Source organism: Myotis brandtii, unplaced genomic scaffold (genome assembly GCF_000412655.1).
Source record: "Myotis brandtii unplaced genomic scaffold, ASM41265v1 scaffold866, whole genome shotgun sequence".
NCBI lineage: Eukaryota > Metazoa > Chordata > Mammalia > Chiroptera > Vespertilionidae > Myotis > Myotis brandtii.
The window spans coordinates 1122765-1131968 of record NW_005371530.1 but is presented as its reverse complement, the minus strand read 5'-3'; the positions used below and the strand labels follow the sequence as shown (position 1 = coordinate 1131968).

Here is a 9204-nt window from a genome sequence, read left to right as displayed (position 1 = left end):
CTTAGAGTTGCAGTTGAGAGGCCGGCAACTGAGGCGGCGAACGTTGGAATCTGCAGCAAGCAAGCCTCCCTGCTCGCTTCAGTGCCTGGCTGCCGGCTGCCATCTTGGCTGACAGTTAATTTGCATATACTCACTGATTAGCCAATGAAAAGGGTAGCGGTCGTACGCCAATTACCATGTTTCTCTTTTATTAGTGTAGATAGTTGGTCATATATAATAGTTGGTCATTCAGATAACAAACTAACTAGATTTCAAAATACAGAGCTATGGTTTATATGTCACATATAAATCTCCTGGATACCAATATTGATATTATCATCGTGAATATTAGTTTCAGAAAGAATGTTTGAAAAGACACATGGATAGTAATGCTTTCAAGGTTTTGAGTGATGATGGTGGACAGCCATTAGAATAACACAACTGCATACCAATTTATTTTTGAGAGGGTGGAAATGATATTAATGTTCCTGTCAGAATTAAAGAGATACATAAGCACAGACCAACCTTGAGAGGCAGGAAGTTGGTAATTTCGCCACCTCTTAACATAAGTATCCCATACGAAAAGCAATATATGCCTGCTTGAAATTTCAAAAATGTAAGCACCCTGAATTGGCATAATGTTTGGGTTATTGGCAGCCCTTTCAGAGGAAAACATTTAGAGGTAGCTCTTGGGTGAATTATACTAGAATTTCTCAAGATAAGGGGTTTGTATCAGAAAGTTTGACTTACTATGACATTTTATGTAGTTTTTCTATTATTAAAACAACTGTGAATATCTTTTGAGCCTTCTTTTCTGGGTGTTACCTAGTAGTAACATATGTCAGCCCTTGGACTTTAAGGTACTTATAAACCAAGATTACTCAGTAGTTGAAATGTCTGGCATACATACAGGCAAGTGTTCAGTAAATATGTATTGAATGAATAATCTTATAGTGAAGACAAAGCATGAACTGGACAGAATCAGTAAATTTTAGGGTCATGTTATGAACTATGACCATTTAGATCTGAAATCTTAACTTGCCTAGACTTAAGTTTCCTTGAATTAAGGAGTTGGGTTAGTGTATTTCTTAAGTCCCTCTAGCTCCTAAATGCTATGACATGGGTTCAACACTAGACTTGTTAGTACCTTTTCAACTGAACTCAATTCTCAATGTCTTACACCAAATCTTATAAGAAGTAAGGCATTGAGTGGTCTTACTATATCACCTGGATTTATTTTCCTTACTTGAATTGCTATAAATGTATTAAAATTAATCACCTATAAGTGCAGGTACTATACTCAGACATTTTCTAAGTATCATACATGGTCTCCACTCTCAAGGAACTTATAATCTAGTGTAGAAAAAAGAAATTTACAGAGTGAGGTAAAAGGAGATTTACAGTTGTTTGGATGGAAAATAATAATGCTGGAATAAACTCTGTGCCTCACGTACTCATGACTGTAGACCTACTTTTGCCCCATCCTGCATACAAAATGATGCAACTAACACAAGGAAATAGGGGGAGATGGACATGTTTCATAATTTCTTTGTTGTGAGTCTAGACTTTGTTAAAACTTGAAATGAGTAAATTACCTATAAAGAAGGAAATAGCAGAAGCTTTAGACAAAAAAACCCAAAAAACAACTTTGTGAACAGAAGTAAGGAACCTTGTATTTTAAAGAGCATACCCATTTTTCCTGAATCCATTCTAAACCCTTATTTTTCCTGTCTAATCTTACTCCAGATAAAACAGCCTTTAGGGCAGTCTGTCCCACATTTTGATATTTATGGTCCCATTGAATCATAGCCACGATTTTTAAAAAATATATTTTTATTGAATTCAGAGAGGAGGAGAGAGGGAGAAAGAGATAGATACATCAATGTTGAGAGAGAATCAACATTGGCTGCCTCCTGCACGCACCACACTGGGGGGTCAAACCCACAACCCAGAAATGTGCCCTGACTAGGAATCGATCCATGAACACAGGTTCATAGGTTGACGCTCAACCACTGAGCCATGTCGGCCGGGTGCCATGATTTTTGTTATACCTTTCCCCTGCGCACTTAATGTTTCCCTATACACTTTCTTATGTACTAATGTTTTCCTTCAATCGATTTACTATTTTTACTTAAGCAAATGCATTTGAGAAGAAGTTTGAGTAGAAACCCAAATCATTATATATGGAGATGATTATCTATATATATAAAAGTCTAAGTGACCGTCTCAACCGAACAGATTACCGAACAGGCTACGTGGGGCGACCAGGCCAGCAGGGAGGTTAGTGAGGGATGACCAAATGACTGAGCAGCAGGCTGCGTGGGGCAACCAGGCCAGCAGGAGGGTTAGTGAGGGCCGACCAAAGGACTAAGCAGCAGGCTGTATAGGGCGACCAGGCCTGCATGGGGGTTAGTGAGGGCTGACCAAACGACTGAGCAGCAAGCTGCTTGGGGTGACCAGGCTGGAGGGGGTGCAGTTGCGGGCTACCAGGCCAGCAGGGGGGCAGTAAGAGGTGACCAGGCCAGCAGTGGAGGCAGTTAGGAGTGACCAGGCCAGCAGTGGGGGTAGTTGGGGGTGACCAGGCCAGCAGGGGGGACAGTTAGGGGCAATCAGGCAGGCAGGCAGGCAGGCAGGCAGGTGAGCAGTTAGAAGCCAGTGGTCCCGGATTGTGAGAGGGATGTCTGACTGCTGGATCAGGCCTAAACCGGCAGTCGGACATCCCCCGAGGGGTCCCGGATTGGAGAGGGTGCAGGCTGGGCTGAGGGGGACCCCCCCCATGCATGAATTTCATGCACCAGGACTCTAGTTATAAAAATAAAAGCACATCATTATTTTATTTCTGTGTCCTGATGCCTTCTTGAAGCTTCTGCACCTGAGACCTGCTCTTCTGTTTATAAAATGGAAACTTACCATACACTTAGGGAGGTTATTAAAAATGTACTGTTCCCAAATGGAGACTTCCTCCTGGAAGAACTCAGAACTAATGAGAAGCACTGAGAAAGAATGGAAAGAGGGTAACTGTGGCTGTCCTCTTACAATACAAGGCTGTGTTTATGCATATTTCTTCTGAAAGGAAGACACTGCTTATCTTCTGGGGAGGCTGGAGGAACCATTGTTAATAGTCTTTCCTTGGCTTTTGTCAGATGTTAAACTTGCAGAGATAATTTGTGGTTTAGTGACTCACAGATTGAATATCAGTATTAGGGCTACTACCAGTCAGGTTTTCCAAGAAAATATAATTGCATTGGACTCTCTACCTGAAGCTGAGTCAAATGGGAAAATGTGCTGTTTAAATTCTTTTTCTTTTGTCATCTGTGGTTAAATTTTCCAATGATAAAATGAGTTGATTTTACTGTGTAATCTATGACAGTAGGAGAGGTCAGGCAATAAATAGAGGAAAACCAGGAGCTGAATGTGATTTGCAATGCTTGCAGCTCACAGATAGCAGTGATAGAAATTTGGGCTTTAAACAAATACAGTTTAAAAAATTTAATTTTGTTAAAAGCAAGATATACACATACTAGTAGGTCATAAATAACTATCCCAAGTACACTTATTAGCCCCTGATCAGCAAGACCCCCCTTGCTTAGAAATAGTTGTTATTCTTATTTAACACTAATAATCACCAACTGGGAACTTGAATTCAAGTCCAATTATAATTGATATCATCATTGTTATAGAATAAATTAAAATATTATCTTATTTATTCAATTTGCCTTTCAACTCAACTAGGTGACTCACATATATTATATGGTTTAATTTTCACTAAAACTCTGTGATATAGATATTATCTTTATTTTTTACAGATGATAAAATAGACCCTCTTAAGGAGCTTGAAGAAACAATTTATATCAATCTAGCAAGACACTTATTTCTGTTTATTACCTAGGTATCTTTGAGAAAGAGTGAGTTCATAAATATTGCATAGTTACATGCAAAGTCAAAACATCTCCCACATGAGATTCCTAAGTAGTTCTTCCAATCCTTAATGTTTGGTAATAAAATGCAAATGACAACAAGAAAAGGGCCAGGGGCAATTTAATTATTATTGTTAATAACAAATTATAAATGTTTTCTATAGAAAGCAGCATATTAAGAATTGCAGTCATACATGAGATGGTCATCAACCATTTTTCAGGATGCCACATTTCAAGTGGAGCTATTAATAATCCCATTTCTTGTGTATTTCAATCTCATTTCACAATGTGAAATTGTTAAGAGATATACATTTATCAAAAATGGCCCATAATATTACCTATTTGTCATTACTTCCCTCAGTACATAGAATTTTTGTTACATGATCAATAGGACAGTCTTCTCTTGAGAGAAGGCAGCTAATCTCCCTGCCTAGTTTGAGGTGGGTGACATACAAACATTAAAAATTTTTCTCTGGTTACTTTTTGTTGCTCATTGTTTTTTCTTATCTTCAGACCCCTTTATCAATAAGTCTGCTTCTTCACTGTGGCCTCAAAACATGAATGTTTACTGGACCATCATCCTATATAATAAAAGGCTAATATGTAAATCAACCTAATGGTGGAATGACTAGTCACTATGACGTGCACTGACCACCAGGGGGCAGATGCTCAATGCAGGAGCTGCCCCTGGTGGTCAGTGCACTCAGCCAGAAGCTGGGCTCACTGCTGGTGAGCACAGAGGCATTGGCTGTCCCACCTCCATGGCAGCACTAAAGTGGTCTGACTGATGGCTTAGGCCCCGTATCCCCCGAGGGCTCCTGAACTGTGAGAGGGCACAGGCCTGGCTGAGCCCACCCTCCAGTGCACGATTTTCATGCATCAGACCTCTAGTATTTAGATAAAATAGCTGTTATAGTAATCTAACAAAGTGACCTCGGTTTGGTCTGGACTCAGAAATTATTTTTAACCTGACATGAGGAGAGACTAGAAAAATGGTTCATTAAAAATTATAAGGAATGATTTTGCTAAGAGAAGTGTATTAGTCAGGGTTCTCCTGAGAAACAGAGCCAATAGGATTTGTATATATACAGAAAGAGATCTATTTCAAGTAACTGGCTGCTCATGTGATTGTGGAGGCTTGGCAAATCCAAAATCTGATGGGCATGACTGGAAGGTTGGAGGCTCAGGAAAGAGTCGAAGTGTGATTCCAAAGGCAGTCTTCTGGAGAATTCTCTCTTGTTCAGAGCAGTCAGTCTTTTGTGCTATTTGGATCTTCAACTGATTGGACTAGGCCTACCCACATTACAGTCTACTTTACTCAGAGTCCACAGATTTAAATGTAAATCTCATCCAAAAACACCCTCAGAGAAACATTCAAAATAATGTTTGTCCAAATATCTTGGCACTGTGGCCCAACCAAGTTCACACATAATTAGCCATCACAAGAAAGAATCCATCTTTGAGGTATATTTTCCTGGAAAATCATTTTATAGTTACATTTAGAAAAAATTCCGATCTGGAATAGAGAGTTTTGAAGTGATGCCTCCAAAGTACTAAACTGTTCAAGGCAATCTCCACAGATTTTGCTTTCTTTTCAGAACTATTTGTTTTCAAAATCTAGATTTAGACGGTCATAGGTATTTTTATTATTGCTTGTTCTTGGTCTGTGTGTCTTGTCTGTCTAGTTAATGTTTGAAGTCATTGTTCCCTGGAGATTGAGAGCCAAGTATCCCAGGGAGGTCCTTGAGGTAGTCTGGGGAAAGGGGATGGTGGTATGGGACTGTGCCATCTTTGTAAGTTATCCTTTGTGTTACTTTCCCCTATTGTTGTAGAAACTTCAGCAGATCCCCTTACAAATAACAGCCCCTTGTTGGTTGTGCTGTGGAGGTTTAAGTGGGAAGGGCAACACTAGGTGAAAATACTCCCTGTGAAAGGTCTTCCCTGGATAAGAGTATAGTGGATGCAGATTATGGATTGAATCTTCATGTTTTTCCAAAATTCATATGTTGAAATTATAACCCCTAACATGGTGGTACTAGAGGCCCGATGCATGAAAATTCATGCACTGGAGGGGGTGTTCCTCAGCCCATCCTGCCCCCTCTCACAGTCCAGGAGCCCTCAGGAGCGGGAGGCGACCCGGCGGTCAGGGGAAGGTGACACCCCCATCACACCTCTGCTGCTGCCACTGCCGGCCCTGGTTACCTGAGCCTCGGGCGGCCCTGGGTGGTTGGGGGGCTGAGGGCGGGTGTGGCTGCACCGTGCGCCTGCCACCCCCTCGGCTGGGCTGAAAGGACTGTGGGACTCCGGTGGGGCTGAAGGGACTGGGTGCTGCCATCTTTGTGACAGTGTGACGGTCAATTTGCATATTCTGTCTTTTTTAGATGGGATTAGGAGATAAGGCCTTTGGGAGGTAATTAGTAATGAGGGCGGAGTCCTCATGAATGTGATTAGTGGCCTTCTGCAACTCAGGAAGCAAGCCCATCGGACACCAGATCTGCACGCTCCTTGATCTTGAACTTCCCAGTCTCCAGAATTGTGGGAAATACATGTTTGTTGGTTAAGCTCCCAGTCAATGGTGTTTTTGTTTTAGCAACTGAATGGATCCAGACAGCACAGCAGTGGCAGTTACAGGTGTGGCCAACACATTCAGACATTGGATACATCTTTACTATATTTTGTCCCCTCTGCTTTAGGAAGAGCACAGGGGACAAAAACAGAACAAAATAGAATACAGTGTCTATGCTCAGGAAATTTGAATTCTAATGTGGAGATACAGACAAGCAAACAACAACAAAAAAGTCAAAGAATAATGAGTGCCGGGAAAGAGAAGCAGAGTATTGTGGTCAGCATACGAGAGAGGCGCTATTCTAGAGAAAGTAATTTGAAATGGCTTCTCTCAAAAAAAGAAGACATTGAGTACAGACTTGAGTGAAGTCAGGGAACAAGCTGTTGGACTCTCTGGGGCAAAAGGGAACTGTCGATGCAAAAGCTCTAAGACATAATAATATGTCATAATGGTAATGATATGGGGCAGTGGTTGGCAAATTTATTAGTCAACAGAGCCAAATATCAACAGTACAACGATTGAAATTTCTTTTGAGAGCCAAATTTTTTAAACTTAAACTATATAGGTAGGTACATTGTTATTAACCTACCTATATAGTTTAACTACTGTTGATATTTGGCACCTCCTCCGTGCTGTGTATCCCGTGGCCTGCCTGGGCCACATCTCCCATCGCCCAACCGACACCCCCCACTTCTTCTAACGCCACTTCTTCAAAATAGACTCGTCAAGGCCGAAAACTGACTTCTGTGCATGGGCCACGAAGTTTCAATTGCATTGTACGTGTGCGCCCGCGCGTGGTATTTTGTGGAAGAGCCACACTCAAGGGGCCAAAGAGCCACATGTGGCTCGTGAGCCACGGCTTGCCAACCACTGATTTGGGGAAACAAGATAGTGGAGCTTCAAGCAGCACTTTGGGTGGGAGATGAGGTGGACTTGCTCCTCCCGCCCCCATCTCAGGTGATGCTATGTAAGTAACTAAGTGGGAAGGTCTTTTGTTTTATATGGTTTTGTTGGGTTAGTAAGGGCAAGTGGGTTAGCGATAACCCTCTCATGTTGGGTCAACTGTAGACTTTGCTGAGAAATCTGCTCTGGAAACACAAGTGAGAAAACAAGTGACCCTGATGTCAGCAAAGGCTGATTTTCTGAAAGTACACGCTTACCTACCAATGGAAAGCGTCCACCTCCCAGCAAGACTGGTGGTTCAGAGAGATAACCTACTGGGATTTAAAGACATGGCGTGTGTGTGTGTGTGTGTGTGTGTGTGTGTGTGTGTGTTCAACATCTCTTTACAGACCATAAAATTCAGTGCTTTCTTAAGGAACAAAACAAATGGTGGCTTTAGAAAACTATTTACTCGTATTTTGCTCCATATCTCTAGTGCATCTCCTGCATCTGAAAATCACAAACATCTTTCCTTCAGCTCTTTCTTTGGCTTATTACCCCATAAGCACTGAAAAGTCCAGGCTGTTATTACTTGCAATTGGGGGGCAAATGTCAGCCTCTTTTCTATTATGAGGGGAAATGTGCAATGTGGAAAAGAGGTCCACTTTGGCACAGGTTTATCTTAACCTAAATTGAAGGGTTTTTGTGAAGATTACTGAATTGATGTTTTCAAAATTCTTTGACATCTTCAGATAAAAACACAAGGGTTATTTTTACTATGATGGTAGTACTATATTAAGCAGACTTTTTCATTCTTTGCTATTAAATTTACTGGGGTGACAGTAGTAATAAAACCGTACATGTTTCAAGTGTATAATTCTATAATACAAGACCTGCATACTGCTTCATGCCCTCACCACCCAAAATAAAGGCTCCTCCTGCCACCATTTATTCCCCCTGTGCCCTCTTCCACCTCCCTTCATGCCCCTTTCCCTCTGGCAATCACCATACTGCTATCTTGGATGGGTATTTTTTAAAAAAATATATTTTTATTGATTTCAGAGAGGAAGGGAGAGGGAGAGAGAGAGATAGAAAGATCAATGATGCGAGAAACTCATTGATCGGCTGCCTCCTGCATGCCTCACACTGGGGATCGAGACCGCAACCCAGGCATGTGCCCTTAACCGGAATTGAACCTGGGACCCTTCAGTCTGTAGGTCTATGCTCCATCCACTGAGCCAAACCTGCTAGGGCTTGCTTGGGTATTTTTTGAGTTTCAACCGCTCCCACCTCCAATGGAGCAGTTGTGGTTAAAATTACACATGTTCTCACTTGTGAGGTTATGAGAATACTTTGAAATATTTAAGATTTTGAAGGTAAACTATACATGCATATAATGCCTTATTAAATTTGGAACATAATTTAGGATGGGAGATAAAGTAAATATCTATTTCTGCCACTTACTCCATGCTTCCACAAAGAATCTTCTTGGCCATTGTCCTCACTGAATCTGAGCTGGGATGTTTCATTATATAGAACACTAGAGGCCTGGTGCACAAAAATGTGTGCACTTGGGGGGGGGGTCCCTCAGCCCGGCCTGTGCCCTCTCGCAGTCTGGGACCCCTCGGGGGATGACCACCTGCTGGCTTAGGCCTGCTCCCCGGGGGATTGGGCCTAAGCTGGCAATCAGACATCCCTCTGGCAGCCCGGCAGCCCTCGGGGGATGTCCACTTGCCAGCGGGGAGCAGACCTAAGCTGCAGTCGGACATCCTTAGCGCTGCTGAGGAGGCAGGAGAGGCTCCCACCACCACCGCTGTACTGGCAGCCATCAGCCTGGCTTGTGGCTGAGCAGAGCTCCCC

At 42.2% G+C, this 9204-nt stretch overlaps 1 long non-coding RNA gene across 1 annotated transcript in view; it reads right to left on the bottom strand.

Annotated features, from left to right (window-relative positions):
• The window catches only part of LOC106724528, a 21697-nt gene that overhangs the window by 3500 nt on the left and 8993 nt on the right, over window positions 1-9204 (bottom strand). The window contains exon 3 of the long non-coding RNA XR_001360344.1: window positions 5010-5015. This is a non-coding gene — a long non-coding RNA (uncharacterized LOC106724528). The remainder of the gene's footprint in view (window positions 1-5009; window positions 5016-9204) is intronic.